This window comes from Platichthys flesus, chromosome 5 (genome assembly GCF_949316205.1).
Source record: "Platichthys flesus chromosome 5, fPlaFle2.1, whole genome shotgun sequence".
NCBI lineage: Eukaryota > Metazoa > Chordata > Actinopteri > Pleuronectiformes > Pleuronectidae > Platichthys > Platichthys flesus.
The window spans coordinates 21,091,627-21,119,195 of NC_084949.1; positions in this window are offsets into that span (position 1 = coordinate 21,091,627).

Below are 27,569 nucleotides of genomic sequence, written 5' to 3' on the forward strand. Positions count from 1 at the left end.
GCTGTTGAAAGCAGCTCTGGGAGCCTTAGTACAACCAAGCCCCACCACCACCAGCGCCCCCCCTCAGAAATTAGCCTACAGACTAAGTAGAGAGTTATGAGAGGCATCTTATTTCATTACAGGCACTATGTAAATAAAAGAAATTCGCCATCAATACGGGCAGAAGTATCTGCTGAATCCCATGAGATCCCCGACATGAATTATTGACAGTCTAATGGGACTGAGAGAATGATGCTGGAGTTGAAGCCTGAGAGCAACCGTGGTGAGAAGCTTTAATATAATATCTATTTCTGTGTCTGACGTGTAACCTTCCCCCTCCAACCGAGCTCCTCCACACAGTCCCTGACGAACCGGCATCACAGCGATCACCTCTCCATCCACAATAACAAGTGAGTGAACACGCCAGCACCTCGAAGAGCCAGCGAGCATCCTCAATGCAAATCACTGCAGGTTGAGTGAGCTGTCCAGGGGACTAGGAGGGCACAATTAAAACAGTGAGAGAAACTTGCTGCCTGTTTACTCTCAGAAACCTTGTCAAATTACACTTTGACGCCTCGTATTACAGCAGCGTGAAATGAGACGGGTTGATGGGATCTAAATCAGAGAACACTAGATGAGATGGTATGGCTCTTGAGGGGATTCATTCCAGCATTCGCCCGTGGAGACGCTAGAAAGAGGCCTATGTAACATCTCACTTTATTTTCCTCAACGCAATGTGAGGCCCCACTTTCTACTTTTGTCTTTCAGCTCAAATTCACACACAAACTGCATACTCAATGATTATTTGCATTAAATTATTAATATGCCAATGGTAACTGTGCTGGGCTTTGGAGTTGGTGCAACCAGAGCACATTCTTTCAAGATGAACATGGCAAGAAGGAACTTCAGAGCTGGTAGCCCTCATTTAAATCAAGTAAGAAAAGAAGACACTATTGATTCCATGCTCTCTCCCGCACATTGGTTTGGCTTGCCTTCCAAAAGATTATTTTTTTGCAAGGGGGGTCCCCATAGAGCTCAAAACAAAGAGGACAGACTTGTTTGAGGGTAATACTCTTGTGCACAGCATGAGGCATGCACTAACAAGAAGGAGCAGACTGGAAAAAAACAAGATGTTGCAAACTTTATCCATAGTTGTGAAGCTTCTACCTATGTGGCCGCACAGTCAGGGACAAAGTATAAACAATTCAAACAATGACAGGACAGCCGTGCCTTAAAATATGCCATGAAGAGTCGTCTCACCAAGAAAGTCCCAATTGCCAACAACACAGTCGCAAACTTCAGGTGTAATAATACAAAAAAAAGTGGGAATAAAAACAAAAAATAAGGCACAAATTCCACCCATCAACACGGCAGGATGTTTGTGATTTAACCCTTAACAGACTTCGACACTTTTCAAAACAACCGAGGATCACTTCTCCGTCATCTTCACAGTAATGCACCGAGCAAAGTTTGAAGGTTTCGGAACGAGACAAAGCCGGAGTCTGACTCGCTCGGCTCACGATGAAGAGAAAGGAGAGAGACACAGACTCTGGAGTCTAATTGATGGTGCTGCCGTGACTGCTGCCCTTCAGAGAACAAGAGCTTATTATTCGCTCGTTGATGATATGACACAGTTTGATCTGCGCGCACCCAATTGCAGGGCTTTCGGCATCGGGGGTTTGTTTACGGATTGATTGATCAAAGAGGCCCCGCATGTCTCTTTGTTTGTTTCATGTATGCATACAGAGGGACAGTTTGGCTTTTATTACCTTACTGCAAAAAAGTTCAATTTTTCAGTCCATTTGATAAGCACTGAGTGGATTTATAGAACACCTTGCTCTGTGACTTCACGTTCAGTGTGTTCGTTTACACAGGGAACTCATCAAGTGCTCGTGTGGGTTTTAATCGCAAAGACAAATCAGGCTTAGAGTGAATAGACTGACAGATAGGAAACGAACAAACACACCCAAACTCAAGTTCAAGAGTCACTCTGGTTTATCAGATGTTATTTTATAGCATTGGCCATAGTTTCTATTGGTTAAGCTAAACATAGTGATAAACAATTCAGTTGCTAAAATCTGTAAATATGATGATGAGCGAGATGAGGCAAAAAACCTAAGAGGAGTACAGTGTTTTCACAGCCGACAGGAATGATTCTCAAAAACAACATTCAAGTTTTATCTTTTTAAGAGTTGCAACAACTTCCATTAAAGGATGCGGCCACAGCATTATGACCAAGGAGGTTATGTTTTCACCCCTTTTCGTGAGTTTGTTTGTTTGTTTGTATGTTTGTCTGTTTGTCAGTTTGTCAGCAGGATAACACAAAACGATTTCTTTCATATTGTGAGATTTTTTTATTAGAGTCAAAATATTAGCCAACATATATACTTGACTAGTTGATCCCAATATTTAAAAGTTTAAATGATAAACTTAAGAAAAGGAGACATAGAATGTAAATATGAATGCACATCTCTTCTACGTGATCTATTCGGTAAAATAAAAGTTTTGTTATCATCAAAACATAAACACTGATATATCAAAATGTCTGAGAAATTATCATATGACCAATAAATTAATCAGACTCTCGTGTTATGGTGAGTTCAATGCACAGAGTGATAATCCACATCAGGTTTAGTCTCCAAAGATTAATTGTCCATCAAGAGAACAAAAAACAAGGAAAAATACTTGAACATGGAAGGAGACCAACTGTCACTTTCTGTCTCTGATGTACACACAGACACTCACACACACACACACACACACTGTATATTCACAGGCTTTAAACAGACAGTTGCACTCGTACCATGAATACTGCATGTATACAGTGTGTTTAAAACACAGTTTACAGAGGATTACAACCTACAGATGCATCCTGCTGTCAGGGCTTTGGGGAACTGCACTGGCGTGGTTTGTAACAACTGGCTCTTCATAAAGCATTTACCAGTCAACATCCATGTTAAGTGTTTACACAGGGAAAGATAGAGAGAGAAAGAGAGAGAGTGAGAGAGAGAGAGAGAGAGAGAGAGAGAGAGAGAGAGAGAGACGCTTAATAGATGGACAGGAGATCCTGGCCAAGCTGACTTTGGTTATAAGTCTATTATCCATTTGTACAGTCTTCTATTTAGTTGGTTGTAGCTCTGTCTCTGTTGCTCTCTCTCTTTCCCTCTCTCTCTCTCTCTCTCTGTGTGTGTGTGTGTGTGTGTGTCTTGGTCCAGGTCATTAGAGGCAACTTGCTGTGCCCTGATTTGTGCATTCACAGTATGTGAACACAGCAAGGGATCGATTAGTACTTTGTGTGGCATTTCACACAGGTCTCATCTCTCTGCCTTCATTTCCTTCTGCCACTGGATCAAATCTACATTTATACTGTGTGTGTGTGTGTGTGTGTGTGTGTGTGTGTGTGTGTGTGTGTGTGTGTGTGTGTGTGTTTGAGGGAGCGGTGCATTGACCTTTTTTGTTTTATATGGCTACAATCCACCATAAGCCATCAGATCCAGTGCTGCTAAATGGATCTCGAGTGGTTTTCTGTTTATTTTGACCACAACATTTTCACAATCATGTTGTGTGTTGATGAAGACACAGATACAAATCACACAATTTCAGGAAGTGATGGGCAAGTTTGCATATTTATTGTCAATTTAAAAATTTGAGTAATATTTGAATGCAGAAATGAGGGCGTCATAATTTAACTGTTGTATCAGTCAGTATGTGTGATTTGACCATATGTGTACTGCTCTATACCACATATGGAATCTATCCACAAATATGTTTGTTATTTTAAAACACATAAATATAATTTAAAGTGCAGTTCAATGAGGAAAATACAGATGACTCACTAGATTTCTTGTGTTGTTGCTAAAGGGTAAATTTCAAACATTTTCAAAACAATAAAATAGATTTTAAAAAACCATTTCCACACTTTGCACCTAATTCTCTTTGCCTGGGAGATCAAATGCTGCCCCGCCAAGGTGTCAAGGGAAAATAACATTATTGTCATTGTATAAATGTATAGTTGTGCAATTGTTCTCCAGCAAAAACATCCATCCTCTCATACAAGAGTTAATGAGGTCACAGGGCAAAAAGCACTGTGCAGGTATAATGTCCTCTAAGGGTCCATCTGGTAAATAACAAAATGGGAAAGAAAAGGAGGGTTTACCGAAATGACCAAAAAATTACAGAAAGCATTTTGCCACCTGTGGTTAAGATATAAGTGTGACTGAATGCCCTTGACCGATCGTGTCATTATTCTCCAAAATAGTCTGACATAAACACCCACGTCACACTGTGATTGGCTGCTGTACTGAAGTGAGGCAGGGGCCAGGTATTGAATTCGCTCGAGCTCTCGCCCCTTATTCTCGTCGCAGCTATTTTTGTCACTTTGAGGGAACAAAAGAGTGTGGCACCACGAATACCTGGGAAGACTGTCAGAGAATGGGAGCCTTTATCCTCTATTTCACATCCCCTCTGCATTTCACTCAGATTGTTGACTGAGGCCGGTGACAGCAGCTATAAACAGTTTTTCTCGTGTTGCAAACTTGTTCTTTTCAAGCACGAGACGACTCCGAGGGACATAAACGCTGGACACCAAGTCAAATGCTCTGCCACATACCCGTCCGTCCAGCCCGACTTCCATCAGAAGACTTGAGCTCAGTTTTCAAATGCCCAAAAAAAGGCCATTTTACCTCATTTTCCAAGTTACGTAAACGGATCAATGTCTAATCATTAACAAATGACAGTAGTTGTTGGAAATGGCGTCACATGGAGCGCAGCACAGTCCAACGGTTTCTTCAGGAGGTGAGAGGCAAGAGGAAATCGAGTGTGAGTCTGCCCAATTAACATTCGCCGGTCTATTTACATACACACATCCAAAGTGAGTGGCCCTTAACACAGCAAGGTGCTCAGGAGGCTGCAGGAAGCATCGGGGGTGGAAAGCTGAAATCAGCACCACATGCACAAAAAGAAAAATCTGGCTGAAACTACACAAGAAACAGAACATGTCTTTTAATGAAGCAACCGTGGTCCTCGGTCATAATTTTCAAAGAAGGTGCCAAGATTAAAGTCAAAGGAGTCTCCCAATGGCTTCAAGTCTGCACTGCTTTGAAAAATACCCCCAGTGTACAAAGCACCAAACCCACCCCCCCCCCACCACCACCACCTCCTCCCTGCTTTTTTTTTCCTCACCCACCCAATCTTTCTCTCTTTCACACTCTTCTTGGTCTGTTTTCTCTTTCTTTTCTTTCAAATAACTGGAGCTGCACTTTAGCCACCAATTCTCGCCCCTGATCCCATCATTAAAAAGGCTCAGGCAGAACAAGGGCTTTTTTAATGCGCGTGCGTGTGTGTGTGTCTGTGTGTGTGTGTGTGTGTGTAAGAAAGGCTCAGAGACAGACAGAGACAGGCTGACAGACCTGGGCCTGCCATGCGACGTGGCGCTCACTCTTTAAGTGCAACAGACACCTCCTCTCCGACTACAGAACTAACACTATGCCACGTGCACGCACAATAGGATGAATAATTGATCGGCCCGGGGCTTACGTGTTAAGAACAGAGGAGGCGTGCCAGTAGCGTTTTCACTTCAAATTTGTATTGTCTTTAGTCTCCGCCAGCCATCTACATTTCTAACACCTGCCTCAGTCAGATGTGCGCTGGTGCACTAGCCCCGGAACTATCTTTCATCTGGCACACTGTTACTGGTAGAAGAGGGAAAAAACACACACTTTCAAGAGATCATTATCTAGTAGGGAAACCAGGACACAAGTTTGATAGCTTCCCTCTTTCCTCCCACCTCCACCGGCTGTAACCTATGTTAGATCACTTCAACACCTGCAACATTCTTCAAAATAGAAAAAGAGGCTTCGCCTCCACAAAGGTTTCGCACCTTTGTTGTGAAAAAATGGCGACGTGTATTTCAAGTCTAAACATGAGATGTTAAAGGTGCTATTACAGGAGAAATACGCTCCCATTGAAGGAAACAACACCAAAAAGTTACTTAAAGCCTTAATTGTCATTGTATGTGCACTTTTAAAACAGGTAAGTTAAGTTGGTATAGTTAATGGGCTACTTTCATCTAAATTACTCAAGTATCTCACATTCACACTCACTCACACACTATATATGCTGCACTTTTCTGTCACACACCCCTCACACTCACAAGTCAGCGTCTTGCCCACGGACACTTAGGAATACAGACTGGAGGAGCTGGGGATCAAACCACCGACATTTTGGTTAGTGGATGACCTGCTGCACCGACTGAGAATGATAAACCTGCTATTTTGTGGATCTAGTTCTTTTTTATAAATTTGAAATTGTCTTGCTTATTAGTGCATTGTCCCTGCAGAGAGTAACAAGCTTTACTGGGCCTAAGAGAAGTACAGTTCATTTTATTGTGTGAATAAGTGAGGTCACTCTTATCTTTTTATATTCCAGATACAGATGTATTTGGTGTCTTTGGACAGAAAAGCACATTATTTTTAAAACACAATTATCCTGATGAAAGTTTCCAGACTCAAATGAGAGACCTGGGAAGGATGTATCTTTTCTAAAGAGGTTAAATAAACAATATGGTGTATGCAAAAAAAGCAAGAAAATAAACAAATAAATAAATGTATAAAAACATCCCCGACAAAGATCTGCACGTCAGCTTCAGCAAATGAGTGTTTAGCATGTTAACCCTCTGACATGTTTCAGAAGTGATGGAGCCGCGTTTCAGCTTTTAAAAAAGTGACAGGAAACGAAAAACCCATCAACACGAGCTGTTGCTTTTGACTTTAATACCTTCCCTCCATGTTCTTAACACATCCTGAAAAGAGGAAACCCCTGAATAACCAATAAGTCAAATTGAGTCCACATGCATTATATATTAAGGGATTAAAAAAATCTAAGTCTGCAACAAATCTACTTGGGGTCATTTGGTTTTTAAGTGTGTGGTCCATCCTCGTCTCCTGAATAAACCGATTCAGAGAAAACCCTTTAAACACTTTGATAAACTGCACTTTCTCCAGCTCCATAGATTTGATTTCCTTCTTCTTCTATGCAATAACTTTTTTAAGACTTCTTTACATGGTTTAAAATCAAATATCAAATATATATAGTGTCTTTCAAAAAGGCTTTATTCATCTGTTTTTCTTTTCTATAAAATACAAATGTGATTTGGGGTATCCAGTTAAACTTTTAATAAGTTTGTAACTAATATATTATTTTCCTTATAAGAAAATGAACAGTGGAGATATGTATCTGGTGTAAGAACCTCAAATCATATAGATTAAAATTCAATTAAAAGCGACTTTGTACAATTTAGTTTAGTTTGATGTCTTGTAAAAACACAAGAGCATTTAGCCTGAAGGCAGAGGGGGAAATTAAGCCTGGCTTTGTCCAGAGTTAAAGAAGTCCACTAGGCTAGCTAATTTAGTTTAATGTGTACAACATAAAAGATCTAAAAACAATCCGTATTTATTTTTGTAGTGTGGGACTATTTCTTGACCGAGTGTTGTGACTTTTTTAGATGTCAAGTTGTTATCGATCCTCTCGTCCAAATCTCAAAGCGAACGTGAATAGACATCCGTCCAAAAATGTCAAACTATTTCTCTCCTAATCTCAAGGTACGGCGAAGAACTTAAAGTTCTTTCTCAAAGTGTCTAATAAGTTCCACCGCTGCCTTGACTTTGCTGCCAAGCGGTTCATAACTATGTAATGTCCTCATGCATTATAAAGACCTGGCCACGTTTGAAAACAGCGCAGTGAAAAACAACAAGTGATCAAAGCTGTGGAAGTTGACTGAACAGGAACTGAGATGGCTTGACCTTAAACATACTTGGGTTCCCTGATGGACGCGAGAGCCAACTCCCTCCTCGGTAAACAGTCCTGTAATATTAAACACACAGGACGTCAAAAGGCTCTTATGTTTGCGCCCCTCTGCAGCGTATTGGGATGTTTTGCCCAGGGTCGGCGTCCCACCATTATGACATCACTCAGGACCCGAGCAGGAGACGTTCAAAGGCGGCGCGGCGGTGCATCGTATTCATCAATTGAAAATATTCATATGCATATTCACCCCTGCCACCCTCGAAGGGAAGCGTCTCCTTTTTAAAGGCTGGAATCCACTGGCAACACATGAAAAGTTACAAAACATCAAATAAAGCACTGGGAAAAGAAAATTAAAAATACAAACCTCTGGCGTGAAATGGAAGACGCGTGAAAAGAGGAGGAAATGCTTTAGAAAGTGCAGTGATTGAGCGGCGGCTGATTAATCGGCGATGGCTTTCTCGGGTAACTGTCCGACATTACTTTTGATTTAGCGCGCTGGGCGATCAATACAAAGAGCTGGAGGTGGTGTTTCTAATTAAGGTAATTCATGGTGTGGCTGATATGGGTAAATTACACATTGCTTTTGCACGTTTAGACATCGTGTGAAAGTCTCATCAATTACGCTGAGACTGCTGGTTTTATGTTTCCTGTATTGGAACTGGAAATTGTATAGTGCTGTACTCACTGTCCAATCAGTCTGGTCAGTTTATCTAGTTTATTGAACTAAAAAGCTAAGTTTGGTTGTAATTTGCATTATTCACTTGGATTAAGGATTGTGTGATACATAGAGTTAATTCCAGATATTAAGTCTATCAACCATCACTATGTCTCAATTAAGTGGCCGCACCCTTCGTTGGCTAAATTCGTAGAACTGTGTCACAGCGGCGCGATTAGACTGTTCCAATTCGAAGGTTCCTCCAAATGTGTCCTTCCTTTTATAGAGAAAATGGCGGCAGCAAGCAATGAGTCTTTTGAATCTAGGTACTCAAACAAAAAGCTAAGGCACACATATTCAAAAACATGTTTAGTCAATAGCGGTATTGCTGTAAGAGCGAGACAAGGCCGTCTTATACGAAGAAAAGATGACACCAGGCAAGACCGAAGCGTGTTTGTGTTGGATGCTAAGACCCATCTCAAGCAGGTCAGTGGCATCACTTCTGTAAAGCCCTGTCTTTATATCGGCAGCTCACAGGAAGAAAGGATTTAATAGAAAAGGTTAAATGTTGAACCTGCTGAGGATCGAGGAGGCTTCAAGGCAAGAGACCCATTCTCCACCAGAGAAAACTAAAGTCAGGTCTCCGATGGTCAACAGAGATTTGTTTGTGTTTTCTACATGACTGGACGTACAAAGTTCTCGAAACAAGCATGTTTGTTGTCAGATCGGATGTATTCCTTTTCAACCATGGCAACATAAAGGAAGGACGGAAGTGTGTGAGCAGTGACGGCTACATCATTTTAAAACAGACACAAATGTTTTCATACATTAAGGTGCAAGGTTCAAAGGCTTTATTGTCATATGCAATAATAGACAAGTTATCAATGCAATGCAATTCTGAGTTCTCTTAAAATAAAATAAGTAAAAAGCTAGAAACATCCAAAGAAAACTAGAAACGTTTAAATAAACATAAATATAAATTAATATATACAGAAAATGTTTACATGTCCATGCATTCATTTAGCAAGGCGTTGGCTAAATTAGAGGTTCTGGAGATTCTAGAGTGTTATCTGATATCTGAGTTCAGGGTAAGAAGGCTTGTTTGTGGTTGAAGCTTTCTCTCCATCGTTAAAGAGAGAAAAACAGCTGCATCAAACATCTGTAAGATAAGGCAGTGAACACCGGATCAGCACTAATTCAAAGCAGCTCTGTTTGTCCACTGCCACTCCACAACCAAACGGTGTCAATTGAATAACTGCAAATCTTGCTGTTTAGTGTATAATCAGAAGGTGCCCCCGTGTTACCACAGGCCTCGGAGCCACTATTAAACCCGCAGACGGCACAGAGACGGGGCTGCGATCCGGTGTGCGAGGCATCAAAAAAACAAGGTGCCATGTTCTCAAACACAGAGGTAGGTTAAGTGGCAAAGAATGGCAGAAAGCAGCAGTCATTTCAGAAAGCCGCTGCTGCGCCGCATGCTTATGCCAGCAGAAAGGGCTTAAATATACCCGCATGGATATGCAATTTCTGCATGAAGAGTTTGACAATAAAAGGGCCACCACATCATTTCTGATGAGATTCGATTGTCTGTGTTTGTGAGTGTACGTGTGTGTGTGTGTGTTTGTGTACAGAAAGGAAGGTTTCTACCAATCTGTCCTACTTACACCTCAGGTAACGCAAAATAAGGAAGAAAAGTGAATAGTGTTTAAGAACAGAAGATTCGTTTTTACATGACCCCTATCATGCTTGGCAATCTTAAAAACATCATTAAGAACCAATTTCATAAATAAATGACATTCTGTTTAAAAATATTAAATCTTTCCTGTTTTTCTTCCTTTTCTTATTTACTGAAAAAAGTAAACTTAACAATAAATGGCTCCTTTCTCTATACAATTGGACTGGAAGGTCTTGATTTCTCAAGTGTGTAAAAAACTGCAATAAAACAATACAAAATAATAATAAAATATCCTGAACTTCTTAAAGACTCATCAGTTAAGAGCATTTGAATCTATTCAGGCTTCGGTTTTCAGTGGAATCAAGTGGTGTCGTGTCATGTAATGAATCTGTAGAAGATGTGCAGACGTCTGGTGTTAATGATGTTAATTAATCTTTTGTAGACAAAGCAGGTAACGACCACATGGCTTTGATAAAGAAAAATATCTACTGTGGTAACACTAATTTTAATAATAATGTATAACAGCACTTTTTAATGCATTTGAAGTTGGTTTCTAAGTTCCAAGTAATGGTTTTATTACTGGTTTAAAAATCCCCAACAACGGTTTTCAGATTGTAGATCTTCGATGGACCTTTGTACCAGCTGTCTTCTGAAAAGTGCTGCAGACGTGTGAACTACTTAGTAACTCACTGATAAATGATTCTATACCCTGCTGCTCTTAGCATAATTACAATTGACTTAATAACTTTTGCATGCGGCTTGTTAATAGTGAGAAACTCATGAACCTTTACTGACTTTATCATTGATGTAACTTTAAAGTCATTAATATATGTTTAATAACCTGGTGTCCTCACAGCTGTTCTGCTTAGTAAAGCATTCGTAAATGATTTGTTAACATTGATAAACCAATTACTCACAACTACTAAATAGAGGCTTATTATAGAGTAGTACAAAAACTTTGAGGACAATGTTTTCAACAATACATTTATAAACACTGAACATATAAAGCTTACAATAAACAGATTTAAAATTAAAAGTGACAATTACAGATTTGTCTACAACAAATATCTGATTGAAGCATTTCGCACTGTTTCCTGACTCTAAAGCCATCGATTAAATCTTTAATTTTACAAATGGTGTTTCCTTTTGAATTTTAAACCAAATTGCCTTCAATTGTTCAGAACAGCTGAGAGGGCCCATGAGTGATGATGTGTGAGGACACTGTGACTGATGTGGTTAATGTGACTGCAGCGGTGACACGATGAGGGATGAGGGTGACCCATGAGAATCAGGAGGACACTGGTGTCATGGATTTTCTTACATCTACTCCAATGTAGACCTAGACTGGAATACGACCATTGCAATACAGCAAAAGGAAATGTTTTCATATTTCAAACCATTATGCAGATAATTTTCATTTCTTTGCTACAAAAACCATTAATATGAACTGTACTAATGTTAACACGCCACATTTCATAAAGATGATTGATAATAAGCTATTCTTCTTTTGGTAATATCATTTCCTGGAGACTTTTCTAACCCAAATTAGCCCTAAAAAATCTCCATGTACTTCTCCTTGAACTTCATTCCTACGTTTACACTGTACTTAACGTAAATTTTACAGTTCACGTCCTCTCCAAAGCCGGGGCAAAATAGCTCTCCTTATGACTTAAGCAGAATTGACAATTAGCCTGCTAGCTGGAGCAGAGGTCTCTGCAGTGGGTCCCTGATGTACTGTACGGCAGATGAAGAGATTGAACCACCACCATCAATGGTTGCCTGTCTGAGATTGGCTGCTGTAATTGGTACCCACTCTCTAACACTCACATTCCATCACACTTTATTAACGCCCGTCACCCAGTCAGGAGCTAATCTTTTATTCTGTTTTCCAATTATTGTAAAGTGGCGGGCTTTAAATGAGGAGGAGGAGATAATGAAATTAACTTCCCTAACTTAGAGCAATTCTCCATGGCACAATGATCAGATATTCTCTTGGTCTGGGAAATGTATGCTAATTTTATGCATCTATCATTAGTTATTACCACTGCAGCAACATAAGACACTGTTTTCTTGAACAATTAGACCTAAAATACTGCATTTTAATCAGCCGGGGGAGGCTCGCGTGCATATTAAAACTGCTGTAATCGAAAAGTGTGAACTTTTGACACTTCTTGAAGCAGGTGTTTGACAGCAGTGACAGTTTGTTTACATCCTGCTGTGTTTGTGTTCCGTTTTCAAAGATTCTTCCGTAACACCTGAGAGAATACTCCAGGGCTTTTTTTCTCCTCTGCTTGTCTATTGTTGCTACTTCAACATCATTTTTTCTTGTCTAACATTTTAAACACTCTGGTTGTTTGATTTGTTTTTGTTCTTTTCTTTACTTAAGGAGGAGATAGAGAAATATAAAGGATGATTTGGTTGCATTTAACGTAACAATCAATTACACTGACACCTTGAGTCAGGATTGTAGGGATGCACTCGGACTGTCACACACATAATGAAGACGTGCACGAGGCAAAAGCTTGGACGAAGCCATTCAAGGAGCAGGAGCAGGCCAGATGAATAAACAGGGCTTTTAAATAATGCAATTGCAGACTTAATGCAAGAGATTATCTGTTTTATTTCTACTTTTCTGGTCGCTTGTGCAGCCAAATGACTTATTAATGAACGACAATAAACTCAGAACATGTGTTCCAGTAATCTGAAAACACCTTAACTACAGTTGAGCTAAGTATTCAGAATAGAGTTGAAACAATTGAATAATTGATCCCTTAACAGGAAATGAATTGGTTTCTATTTTTGATATTCATTTCAATTAATTTTACTCGGTCTGTGTTTGCTGTTTTTCTCTGTATTATATAATTGATCACAGAATATTTTATTTGGCCTGTAGTGCTTGAAGATGTCCACTCGGGCTTTAAAGCATTCTTCAGATTTATCAGAGATTTTATAAATTAAACAACTAACTGGGTAAATAATCATCAAATTAATCGCAAATGAAAAAAAAAAAAAATTGTTTTATTTGTCTCAATTGTTCCATCACAAAGATCATTCTTCCATTTTTAAACAGTGGGATAAATAATTTGAGGTACACATGGGCAACAAACAAGGCTTTGTGGTTGCAGCTCTGTTGCACAGCAAATTAATTTGATTTTGCTTAACTAATGAATCTAACACTCAATAAGAACCCCCTTCCCTCTTCTGGTCTTTTCTTTGCCACAGGCCCAGCGCTCCGAGGCCCCCAGGCGAGCTCCCATCCCCACACAGCTCATCAGTCACCCTGGGCAGTCTCTCCCCCAACGGGACCCCCTGATGCCCAGTAATGGCTGTTTGATGACCCTCATAAAAGGAGTCAATGTATTGATGGAGCCCTTTGAGGACAGACCTAATTTGTATGAGGATCAATTTAGCCAATTCATAAGAGAAGGACCAGTGGACGAAGAGGAGGGGAGTGTGTGTGTCTGTGTGTGTGCGTGTGTGGGTGGGACTTCAAAACACAACATCACACCTGTGACCTCGCAGCTCAGACTGTGTGTTTGCGTTGACACACACAATTTGTTTTAATGATAGCCTGTCGTGTTGTTATTAAATAATTGAATCCCTCTCAGATCCGATTACCATGTAAAGGACTGCACGTTATATTATGCGTGTCACCGCTGTCTGTCACACACGCAGCTTGGTGTCATCAATTTTTATGAGTGGGCTCCATGCATATATGGCTGATCTTAACTCAGGGTCTTATGAAGCTCTTAAAATCCCAGTGAAGTGACTCAGGAGCGGCTATAACCTGAATCCGGATGAACACAGCGCTGACAGATGATTACTGTGTCTGTCAGGGTGACAGAACAATCGTTTATCTGCAGATTAATGAAACACGAGGGCCTCGTACAGACGACAGCAGCTGAGATTCAAGAGGAAGAGTGGGAGGAGTAAAAAAATACAATACAATTGTCTTATAAATACAGAACAACAATTTGCAGACAATGCGGGAAATTGGTCAAAACACAACTTCTTTAAATGCAGCAGATTTCAAAGCTTAGACATGACCCCCACACAACAGGCGAGATTAATTCACTTTCCCCGAGTCAAAGAGGGCCGGGCTGTGAGAGACAGTAGCTCTAATCAGGTGTATATAGCCGAGGTGAACCTCCAGATATTTGCTCGCAGAATAATCAGTGTCTGGCTGAAGCCCTGCTGCCCTGGCCTCTGCTTACCTAATGAGACCCCATGCCCGTGATTTCTCAGCGTGCTCCGGCTCACCAGCCCACTCCTGCTCCACCCAGGGAAAAGGAGAAGAAGACGAGAAGTAAAAAAGGAGGAGGCGGCGGAGGAGGAGTAAGGGGGGGAAACGCAACTCCCCCCCCCCTCCCTTGCTCCCACTCCCTCCCATATCATTTGCATGTGCAGAATCAGGAGTGATATCCACAGAGATGAAGTCAGGAGGGGATGAATGAAAAGAGAAAAAGAAGAAGAGAAGGCAGAAGGAGTGAGGTGTGCTCTCTGGCCACCAAATGCTTCCAGAAGTGGGTCAGGTCTTTCTTTCTTCATCCTCGGGAAAAGTGAAAGAAGTGATAAATGAAAATAGGCACCACACAGTTCCTGTCTCCTGAAAGCGATGAGGGTTGGAGCGGGGGGGAGGTGGAAGGTGAAGTAATAGGAGAGACAAAAAAAAAGAGCGAGCGGGATCTGAAGGGGTGGAGGGACTGGGGAAGGTTTTTTTTCTTCTTTTTGAATGGAATCCAATGGCAGGTCCTGACGTTGAGGAGAGGAGAGAGTGGAGAGCCCCAGTGTCTGCAGCTCCAAACGAGGATGTGATGAGACTGCATGGCTAATGAAGCAGCGCTCCTCTCCGGCTCCACAGAGAGCCCAGCCTTTTCTTATTCCCATTCATCATTAATTCAAGAACGTTGATAATTTCATTAGTTTCTTCTTTTTTTTCGAGCATTTTCCAGGGCCTTTATCAATAAATGATGGGCAATGGACCAGGGGCTGCCCCTGCTTAGCTAAACACACACACTTCTCCCACTCCCCTTTTCTTTTTTCCCCTTTTTCGTTCATTTTCATAGGAGCAAATGTGTATTTGTATAGTGTGGTGGAAGAAAAGGAGGGACCTCGCCTCAGACTCAGACAGAACTCTTATCTTCTGTTTTACAGTTACACAGAGGTCAGAAATAAAAGTTTTTTATGGGTGTTGTTTATGGGCATTCCAAACTCAGTTGTAAACAATATGGTTAATTCCATTTAGCCAGGAAATTGTGCATCTTACTGTTTTGAGACACTTGAACAAACCCAATGTTAATGGCTTTAGTAGAAAAGTTTGTGTTTTTTATACCATGACAACAGATAATATTTGCTGTGAAGACTGATCGCTACTAGAAGTCAAAACTCAAAGGTCCAAATTATATTATTATGTTATGTATGTCTATCTTCTATTCATTATTTATATATACTTCAAATGCATGTCTATATTTCAGAGCTAAGACATCGAAAGTTTCTTTCCATCTCATTGTTATCTGTGTGGGAACATTATTTCCTTATATATAAATTTATTTAGTAACTTTGAACCAACTTTTTCTTTAAAGTTGATTCAACCTGAAACATGGATTATATGCCTTTGCTGATGGGCCCATATGAAATGTCCATATTTTTAAGTGGAGTTTTTCTTCTTCTATGAGTAAGTGAGATGAGATAGTTAGTACGACATAATACTAATGTGTCCTAAACCTTTTTTCATGTGTATTTGATTAATTATTTAACCCAGCTTCTTGCCGTGGCAAACACAAACGTCATTGATTTAAAAGTTTTTTTTTACAAGAATATATCGGCAAAGGTCGCAAGCAAATGGTGCAATAAAAATCGATAAAATAAAATGTGAAGAAATTATATGAGGAAACATGATCAATTAAACACAAATTTACTTTTTAATGTCTTGTTTCACAATCTTTCTGCACTTTTTGCAGATTTACTTGGTCTGTATCTATATTTGTGCCTTATGTTTACTGCTAACTTTTCTAAAAAACACTAACTTTTCTGTTGGAGTTGATTTTGAATTCATGATTCAAGATATGACAAAATTTCAAAAAGAAGAAAAGAGAAGGTGCATACTGGGACCAATCATTCTGGGATATAACATATGGCACTCGCGGTGACACAGGGGGCATCTCAGGTAAATAAACCAGTATCTGGCACAACACAGTAGAGTCTGCCTTGGCACGGCTGTAGTGACACAGGGAACTTGGCCAGGGTATCCATGTATCCACACACACCCCCATACACACACCACCACACACAGCTAGATTGGGGGCTCTGAGGGGCTGGATCCAGGGATTACTCTAACCACATTTATTTATTAACTCTCAATTAAGTATGGGTGTCCCAGGGCTTAGAGTGGCTTAGTGAGCAAGTGGGACCTCAAGCGTGTTTTCATGACAGTCGAGGCCCCTGATCTCAGTTCACTCCATTTTGCTGATTAAATATAAGCTTTTCATCTGTGGATACAATGCTATTAATTAAATCATTATATGAGTGACTCGCTTATGAGCAAAGGGAGCAGTGAAAAGAGAGACTCGCGCGATTAGCTCATTGCAATAACTACTGAAATATTCATTAATAAAAAAAAAGATAGCCTAAATTCAATGACAAGGATTACATGTGTAGAGACCCTCTCCCTTCCTTCATTGGACCAGCCCCCTTCAGCATGTGCCCGCGCTGAAGGCCCCCTTTTTGATCACGAGATAAAGGAATCGAACAAATGCTGAAATCACACACTGGCATAATGTGCATGTGCTGCCGCGCACAGACACACACACACACGAACAAAGTTACAACGAGCCCATTAAGAATGTTGCATTTTAAACAGTTCTTTAATGAAATATGACCATGGAGTTGTAATAGCTTGCTCGGGGGAAGCAGGATGACTGTAAATGCAGAGGGTACAGAGAGAGTTGTGTTTTCTGTTTCCCTGCTGAATTGCAAGACAAACATGATGCAAAGCATCCGTATTTGTAGTGCATCCCTCAGCTGATTAAGGGCATGTTCATTCACAGACACACTACTTAGGAGAAACGCTAATGTGGCGTGCACGTGTTTCAATGAGAGGATGTGACTATTCAGGTTGGGCCAGGGCAGCAGTACATCATTTGTCAAAAGCATTTTAAAAAGTTGAAGATACTTTGGAATGTATTCAGCAAAGATCAAATCCAAAAACCGAAAGGAAGGATTGAAAAGGAAGGAAAAAGAAAGGAAACTGGAAAGAAAGACCTCAATATATATTTAAGTTTTAATTTCTGTTAAATGCCCACTGTCATCATTGTCAGCTTATATTTCTACCAAGCTTCTGTCAGGTTGGTTCAGTACCTCTGATACTCAGTCTGACTTCTGGGCTGTAAAATGTAAGACATGACCTTTCAACGGAGACCAGGCTTTACGACTGTTATCACAAGGGTTGAAGAACAGTACATTTTTTATTTTTATATTCGGGCTGGTGCAAAAAAGAGTAGAGGAGGGGTCCTGTGAAGGGATATCAATTATTTTATATTAACAATGAATTAAATGACTGCGTAATGTAAAAAGGGTCGCTTGTGGCTCCTAAAGATTAGGTATTTATCTTGAGCTGTCCTTGTGTTTGAATGTCTTTTGGATCATTGATCAGATCAACCCATCAGGCAGTAGGCTAGTTTATATCAGTTTATATGTCTACAAATACTGTATAGATAAGCAACTATCGGGTCAACTTAGTGGAGCTGGAGGAGACCAAAACAGAGGTGAAAGAAGAGTGAAAAAAAAACTGTTTTCGATATATTCATGGCAGATTTCCACTGCGTTTCCAGATTACTGAGTAGACAGAAAAGCCAAGAAAAGTGTTTGTGTAAAGTGGAGAAAAGGTTTTGTGGGAGGCAGGAGGAGAGGCTGATGGCCACAGACAGCTACAGAACTCTGTGAGGTGTAATATGAAACAAAGCTGCAGGTTCTTCTTCACTGTAAGACACCTCCTTCACCTCTCGCTGACATGAGAGCGGGAGGAGTTGGGTGAGGAGTGAGCTGTGATAGACGCACAGGCAGAGGGAAAGAGATTCAGGGGAGGCAATGGAAAAAGTGGGAGAGGGAAAGACATGAAGAATTAAAGAGAGGGAGGGAGAGAGGCCTGTCTGTCAGGAGCCGACGTTCTGGGAGGCCTGTCGGAGGAGGTGAGTGCTGTCGAGCAGATAGAGGCAGACTGAGCGGGCGGGCGAGGGAGAGGGAGACAAAGCAGGTCAAAGCTTCAACGCTGCCACCCAGGAAGCTAAAGGCCAGACAATCAGCATGGCAGGGACCACAGCTGTGTGAAGCTATGATGGCTGCGCTATACTGGAAAGGTTCTGACAACACGCCGTGCGTCTACGAGCTGGCAGCAGACAGCATTGCAGTTCATGTTCTTGATGGGGAAAATGCCAGTATGACACACAGGTACTGGGAGAGGAAACCTCATTTAGGTCTATATGTGTTTCCACCGGATACACTCAGTAACATTCAAAGACGGCTCTTGTTAAAGCGTCTCACCCTGACGCCTGTTTCCACATTGATTAATGAATAATCAATCCCGGCAGAGGGCGGTATGCAGTGGCACTGGTCGAGGGTATGAAAAGAGAGGGGTCATTTTTCCAGGCAGGCTCGTGGCCACCCTCATGTGTGATCTTAGCATGATGGGGTGCCACCATGATGTGTATTACCAAAGCATTGCTGTACAAACTTTAATTTGGCTCTGTAACTTCCTCCATTGTGCATAAAGGTGGAACACAAAAGCCCCATTTGCATGTTTCGCTGAAAAAAATTAAGGACTAATACAAATAATTTTTTACAGTCACCAGAGTCTCCATCCTCTGAGGACTATGAATGTCTACAAAGTTTTTATCAATTAGAGATATTTCAGTCATCAACTGGGCCATTGTCTGTGAAAACAGATGTTCCTTTATAATTAGATTTGATCTCATTAGCCCAATGTGGTGTAGTGGTTTGGATTCCTCGTTTGTATAAGAGGAACCAATGTTTTAAAGGTAGAGTACTTGAAATACAAGCGTAGAACAAATCACTCATAAAGACAAATGGTCATAGCTCTGAAGAGTGAAGCTTGCTCTGTAAATGTTAGAATGGAAGGAATTAATCGATCGCACAATGTAACGTGCTAAAACACAAATCTACAAACGACAATGCACTTGACTAATGTCTGGTACGTGGCTGCAAGGAAAACCAATGGCAGGCGTACAAAAGCAGATGAGAAGGATGCTCCTCCCGCCTAGATAGAGTTGGGTGGTTTGAGCATCTGCCAGTTCACCACCCAAAGGGGAGTGTCGGTGGGCTCTTCAAACACCCTGCGTGGGTCCTCCTCCTTTTGATGCTCCTGGAGAGGGAGAGGACGGGGGGAACAGGAGACACTCCTCCACACACGCTGTTGAGCTCTATTGGACCAGATGGGGGGGAAAGAAATGTAGGAAATAAAGACGGAGAGGAAAACTGGAAAGGAAATTTATAGAATCACATGGTACTTTGTATGTTGGAAGCAGGAAAGGTAGTGAGGAAGTGGACTTTGTCAAAAGGTCTTTAGATTTCACTCCCACAGTTGGAGAACATGCAGGGTCCTGTAGGTGAACTGTAAAATGCTTGTAGGTGAGAATCTGAGCATTGTTATTATTATTATTGTGTGTGTCTGTTTGGTAGCCCTCAACTGACCCTGCATCTCCACTATCAAAGTTAATACTGTCAAATTTCCACAGGACATATTGTATGTGTTTCTGAGATTCTGCTCTCATTTTAGTGATGAGAAAATGGTTTGAAGCTATTTAGCAAACTAGGAAAATGTGTGGTATTATAACATTTATGCACTTAAGTACCTGAAATTAATTGGGTTAAGTTTGGGTTACATACTAAACTATAGTAAATCTGCAAGTCACTATTATTTCCCTTTTGGGTTCATTTGGTGATTTATATTCTCGATTAATTGTTTTGTTGATTAAAAGTGATGACATACTGGGAAAAAAGCCCATTGTGCTATCCCACAAACATGCATAATTTATTATATATTAGAATATTTCATACATATATATGTCTTTGTAATTTGGTGAGTCAACCATCCATAACTCAGGCATGCTAGGTTTACTATTATCTTTGACAAAACAGTAGATCTCCACAGTGACGATCACTTCATGGATTTATCCCTTCAGATCTCATCTAAATAGCTAATAAAAGAAAGAAGAACACATTTTTACCTAAAAATAATATGCAGAAGGATCCCCTTGGCTTCCAATACTGCCAATATGAGCAAAGGATGCACATGCATACATGCAGGTGCACACAAACACAAGCACACACACATGCACACAAACATGCACAAGCAGCAGGATCAGAGGGAAAGCATCACAGGAAGGGAGCAGTACGGGGGGAGTGAATGCCTTCGATAACTTTGAGTCTTTCTCTATGTTTTAGTGGCTGTTGAAAACAGACTCATACTCAGCAGTTTCATATCTTGGAGGTATCTTCGCAAAACCTGCATTCTTACTGTGTGTGTGTGCGTGAGTGCGTGCGTGCGTGTGTGTGTGGATGTGAGAATGGTGGGTGTTAATCTCCGGTTCTATTTCGAAATTCAGAGCAACACAGACACCAAACAAAGCACAGAGACACACAATTCTATTTGGACAATTGGGAGATCAAAAATGGCTCCTCAAAGGATAACTTTTTGGGGTAATTGACAGGATGCTTGTAAAAAAAACACAAAGAGGACCATAAATAAATGAACACATGAGGCTTTTGTGTGGTTTTTGGGTGAGCACCTGGTATCAAACACAGTCACACTTCGCAGATAAAAGCTCTGACAGAAAAATTACAGCAACAATCAGTTAAAGCCTGTTCCAGAGGAGAGGCAGTTTGACGGACAGCTGTAGGTGAGAGGTAAGCTATGGAGACCAGCAGTCAAATGGACAATGGAGGTCTCACCTGCGCTGACGTACAGATAAAAACATCTCACGCCGTCTGATCTTCAAAGACAGTGGACCGAGGAGCAGTCGTGTTGAAACGGTTTAAAAGCGGCGCTGAATTATTGAAGAGCCCTGGGTCTTGCGATGACGTGATAACAAACCATTGAGCTTGATAATCAGGTGAGGAAAACAGATCTCAAACCAGTTCTATGTGTTCAAAACACAAGGATCAGATCCGAGTAGGAAAAAAGGAATAGGCCTCCGTTTGACTGAGGAAGGACAAACTCTTCAGTCTGTCCACAAAGCACTTTCAAAAGAGGCCCGAACATATGAAATAAAACACAACTGATGAGATAATATCTCCTGGGCAGACACACAGCTGAACCGGTCCAGCTGACTGGAGCCCCGCCGCCATCTGAGCTAAGGGCGCCGTGAGGGATGGACCCTGGGAGGCAGACATGAATCATATGTCAGGGAATTACGTCCACGACATTTAATAGTGTGTTTCTGCTCAGAGCCATGTGGTCCCAGCGAGGCCCGAGACGGGGAAAACAAATCTGTAATGGGCTCACAATTGAATCAGGTGTCTGGTCCTCTTAAGGAAATTAAGTTGTGGAGGGAGCCGGGCCACTTAATGAGAGGCAGGCTCGCGGACAGTGACGAATGGAGGGTGACACCGGCAAGAGTGCGAGGCCGCCACAATATCTGCATTTGGACTGGTGATGATTTTTCATCCACGAACCCCCCCCCCCCCCCACCATCCTGCTTCTTTCTTTCTTTCCCTCTCTCTCTCTCTCTCTCCCCCACACACACACACACTTTCTCACCTCCCTCCGCCCTCCCATTTCCGCAGCTTCATCTGGGACACATTTGCTCCCCGTGTGATACTAGCCATTTATTTGCACATATATTCATGGGAATGATGACAGCTAATAAAGAGGGGAATCTTCTCTCCATGTGTTTTTACTTCACCTTGCATCTTGATGGTGGCCATTATGCGATTTTGATGGATGTCCCTCCGTACTCACTGCAGTCACCCGCAGCATAACCTACACAGCGTGCCCTCCAGAATGAGCAGAGAGATATACAATACAATTAAGTTTCAAGGGAAAACTTTTTTTTTAATAGAGAGGTACAGTAATGGTACTGTAATGTTTATTTTTATTGCAGGATTTAATCTGGTGCATTATTATGCATTCGTTTATATGAAGGTACCAAGAATCTTATCCATTCAACCTTTGGGCATTAATTATTCATTGTGCAATTGTGACTCAGTGATAATGTGTTTTTAAACAGATGGTATACACAAATTCCCATTAATTGTTGAATTTTGAACATATTCCAGTGGTGAGGAGTTGTAACAAATAATATTTAAGTGTTAAACTCAAGGTTTTCAGCACTTCAGTCTGTTCACGTGAAGCAAGGCAGAATGCAAAAGTCTGACTAAAGCCAAGCTCACCTACACCTGATCAGCATTTCGAAGCAGTATTCAGAGCTGTATCCCACAATTCACCTCAGACTACTCACCATTCAACACTATTGAATGCATTGATAAGCTGTTTTATACACTGATAATGATCAACATCAGGAGAATTTTATTTATATAATATAACGTCCTAAAGCGACACAGTTGAGGTAGAAACTTTTAATAGTCCCTCGTGATGATCTTTATTGATGAGTAGAATATATGTGACCTAATGCTCAGAAAATGCAAACAGATGGGTTGACAATGGAAAACCGGATTACACTGAAGCTGTGGTTCCTTTGGAGTCTAACCCATATGTATTTTTTTAGGCCGATTTACATTGAGGAGCAAAAAATGTATTGAAATATTGATTTATTGAGTTGATTCCTTAGATGTCATTATCAAACTCTTTTGACAAATAAGTGTAATTGACACTTGATATTTATGAGGCTACTGATTCATCGGTTGAACTCTAGTTTTAATGTTTTCCATCATGTGTCATCACTACAGTTAACCGGGGAGAAACTGATGAATTTAAACTGACCAATCCTGCTATAACAGACTTTTAACAGCTACATTTGAAACCTACACACACACACGTAGTTGAGTATCTAATGATGAAAACGCTGCATGACACTCTGACCACTGGTGTAGATACAGTATGCAAGTAGGAGATTTATTCTGTCCCCTTGAGCTGGTGAACTATTAAAATGCAGACTCTTATGCAACTTGTGAGTGAAAAGCTCAGCAATCTGTCACCTAAATGGATTATCCTGATGTCAGAGATAGTGCCACTAAACATGGAGACATGGAAATCTCTGCCACGGCAAAATGGCCTTGAAAGGAGGAGTCACTCTCATTCCCATGAGTTGCTGCGTCAATGTCTTAGCACTTGTCTTTATGCAGTATGGAGGCATGTTGTGGTTTTTTTGGTGATGTTTTTTTAACGTTTGTAGAAGTGGTCGCCATGTACAATTAAATTGGATTTGGCTGCAGCGTTGTTTGAAAGTGTTTTTTGGACTTAAACACTTCACCCACCATCTCCATCGCAGTAGTGAGTAGATAATCAGTGAATTATTGTTTCTGGGTGAACTATCCCTTTAAATGGAGACCATTTCCCGAAAAGGGCTTAGTTTGATCCATCTATGTTGCCATTGTGAGCTCATTTTGTTTTTGCCAAACATGAGAAAAATGTCATTACAATTCCCTTTGATGCCTCTGCTCTTGTGAAGATTCTTGTCTGTTAAGATATACGTTTCCCTGTCGTGTCCCCCCCCCCCCCCCCCACACACACACACACACCTTAGTTATGGCAGAGACTCTACCTATACAGAAGCAGCTACGATGCTAATTCAGTAACATAATCCATGAGCGGTACAAACTGGCAGGACCACTACTTGACACTGAGGCTGCCCACGCTGAGTCATTCTCTTTGATAGCTGACCCCACACAGTCTACTGTATGCATAATGGCGGTACATGGAAACAGCTGTAGTGTGTTGACGATCAATGTCTGTCCTTTCAACACAGTAATTGTGAGGCCAGAGAATGGCTGAGTAGCTGAGGCTGCTGCTGCTGCTGCTGCTGCAGGATGGCCACTAGAGTGAATGGTCACTCATGTATGCCTTTTAGAGATACACTCCATCCATCCGGACAAGACTCGGACTCAGATTTAGTTATGTGGATGGAGGCAACACAAAAGTCTGTGTGGATTGTGGTAGAATTGTTGGATTCAATGAGGCTTCAACACCCCTCCTCTCCGGCTCCATCTCTCCCAGCTGACTGGCCATGAATAATTGACCCCATAGTCTGGGCCCCTGCTCATTACTGGGGGATGTGTCGGCCTGGTTTGTGATGCTATGAGGGAAGGTGCGAGTGCCTGCGTCCGCAAGCCTGGCTCAGTTTTCCCCTCTACCCCTGACCACCACGCCAGTCGGGCAGGTGGGCAGTAACACTACATCCACTGCCAGAGAGGAGTTCTTCGAGGATTCTTTAAGAATTCTCTTGTGAATTTAAGGAGTTTTGGGCTGGATTATCAAAGGGTGCAGGAGCAGACCAGGGAGTGTACACTGATATCCAGGAAAAGTTTTCAGGTACACACTCAAACTAGAAGAAAACTATTCATGGTCTTAAGGTGAGTACTGTGCTTGAATGGAGTCATGACCATCTTGATATGGAAGTGGGGAAAGTCATCTGAAAAAAAGTTGCACAGGGCAAAGTTGTGCAGCGGCTGAAACTCAAACCCAACAAATTCACAGCACGTCATGATTTAACAAAAAGAAAAAAATTCACACCAGACAAGAGAAATGTATCTCAGTGACTATTCATACGTTACGGAAATTCTTAGGTTGAGATATGACCCATTTCTCCATGCTGTAACCGTGAATCTGACACATCTGTATCCACACAGGAGGGACAGAGAAGGCTGGTGACTGAAGCCATGAACGCTTGCGAGGAAAACAATAGCTGACGAGACGCCCCCAGTACATCAATCAGACGAGTCTGTCAGCCCTGCTCCCCGCAGAGAGATCCATGGGAAGCAAAGGAGGGACCACACAAAACACGGAGCCTGCAAATGAGAAGCCACAGTATGGATTACTGCGTGATGAGCAGCCAAACTAGACGGAGACAAGGGATGGATGAGGAACATGTGTGGGTCACATCTCCAAGGACAAGAAGTAGTGGGAAGGCAAAAATGCGATGGTGAAACTCCACCATTTATATTGAATGTATCGCCCTTGTGGGCACCGAGTGAAGGACTTACACAAGTTAATTCGTACTGTACATAATTAAGAAAATATTTTTTATTGAAATCCACGATTGTGTTTTTTCTATTCACTATTTCAGGTGAAGAGTTTGCATCTTTAGAAGAAGATGCAATTTCCAACTGCAATGGCAAAACTCAGGTAAGTAAGACAAGCTGTAGACTGTAAATAACTCCACTAAATGAAGAAAACCCCACCGGCAAGTTATTTTCTTTCTTCTTTCCCTTTGAACAATGGGAGCAATTTTTAAATCATCGCAAAGCCCATTCAGGAGAACACTGACCTTGACCCTGACCTCGAGATTTCCCCCTGATAGGCACCTAAACCTGACGATAACATGTCAGTGCCAAGGGGAGATTTCTTTTAAACAACAAGAGTTATGTTTACAAATGCATTGTTTTTCCCCTTAACATCCAGCCATTATCTACAGCACTTACCCTGTAAGGGTCATGGGGTGTTGAAGCCGATCCCAGCTGAAACTGGTACAGAGAGGTGGGCTACACCCTGGACTGGTCCACCCTAAACATGATGAATGAATTTCCTTCCTTATGAAGCATTTGTAAAGTGGATGATTGTTTTTATTTTAAATCCTTTCCACATTTACAACCAGTCTTCTTCACATTGTGACGCACGGCAAAGCCACAACACCACAATGTAAAAACTGAGAGCAGGAACTGATTCAATACAGACATGTGCATCATCATGTCTCTGCACAATATAATAAAACACTAATGTGTGGTGTTACTAGTGATCAGAAACACAACATGTTACCTTTACAGGAGAGGTGAGAGATGAGCAAACGATCACACGAGTGGTTTTTGGAATAATGTTACATTTTTGGTTAAACTACATTGACTGGACGTCTGGAGGCTCAGCTGAAGCAATACTTACTTATTCATGGCACTGTTTGACCTTTTGAGGAGACTTTCCTCTTTTGATATTAGGCCTTTACATATTCAATATATGTTTTAAACTAAGTTACTGACTTTGTCATGTGAGGATAGAGGCCAGTTCCACCAGCTGTATGTTTCTCTGGGATGAAGGTGATGAATGGCATTCATTTATCACCAGGTCCTTTTCCTTCAGAGGGGAATTCAGCTATCAGGGCAAAGTAACGTCCAAAAAACAGAATTTCGGATGAATTCTCTGTTAAATGGTTATTTTTCCAGCAAAATTCAATGTATGACATTAAAGATACACCGTAGGACGCTGATATCCTTGCATTAGCCTGTATGTGGTCATATTACTAATTTGATTTCATCCTCAAGTTCAACAGTACGGATCTAATACTCTTCATGAACAAACCAACAACAGTGCAAACAAACATCCCCAAGTCAGAGCTAAAAAATCACTGGATTAATTCCCAGACATCACACCCAGATTCTGAGCACGCTCAGTGCAAACTGTGTGAGTGGCACAAGTTTCAGTGCACGGAAACAAAGGAGACGAGAGAGGTGTCTTACCCACAATGCAGATGAAGAGGATTATCAGAGCCGTTCCTGGTTGTTTCATTGGTCGCAGGCAGCCAAGGATTCTGGCGGAGAATATCGCAGAGCTGTCACTGTGTTTTCAGGGAATGGAGGGGGGGTGGGGGGGGAGAGGAGGGAGAGCGATTGTTTGAACTGTGAGTAAACGCTGTGAAAATGGTGGAGCTGGCATATTTACACCCAGGGTCTGCACAGGGGGATTACAGGCAACGTTTTTATGTCACCCATTTGACAGCATCATCTCACGGCGGTTTTGAAGGCTCCCCCTCATTAGTTGAGGCTGGGGCTGCATTTAACACAGCTTTGAGTTTCTAAAGACTATGGCTGCTTAAAACCTCAGGGCCTTTAACAAACAACAAAGGAGAGGGTAACAATCAAAGTGCCCTTGTTCCACTTTTGCCAAACTTGAGTGAAAAGTCGCCAGCTCGTAAAAAAAAACGACGTTTTACATGACAACCCGGAGAATCCCAAAAGGCAGTAAACGGATATAAGTGGAAAGTGAAGGCAACATAATTGTGCCTCAGTGGATTCAGTAAAGTAAAGGCGTGTTGCAGATTCAATGTAACGTGACATAAACACACGTTTTAACTGGTTCTTCCATATTCAGCCCAGTGAGGGGCTGAAAAGTCTGTGGTCTGTTTTAATGGAAATGTATTGATTTTATATTTTTAAGGATGTCAGGGGTCAATATATTGTTCTTACTGTACACATCTAAGAAAATATAAATATATATATATATTTTCTATATTTTCTCAACCAACCAAAGTTTCCTGAAGTGGCACCGCTTTATTTATT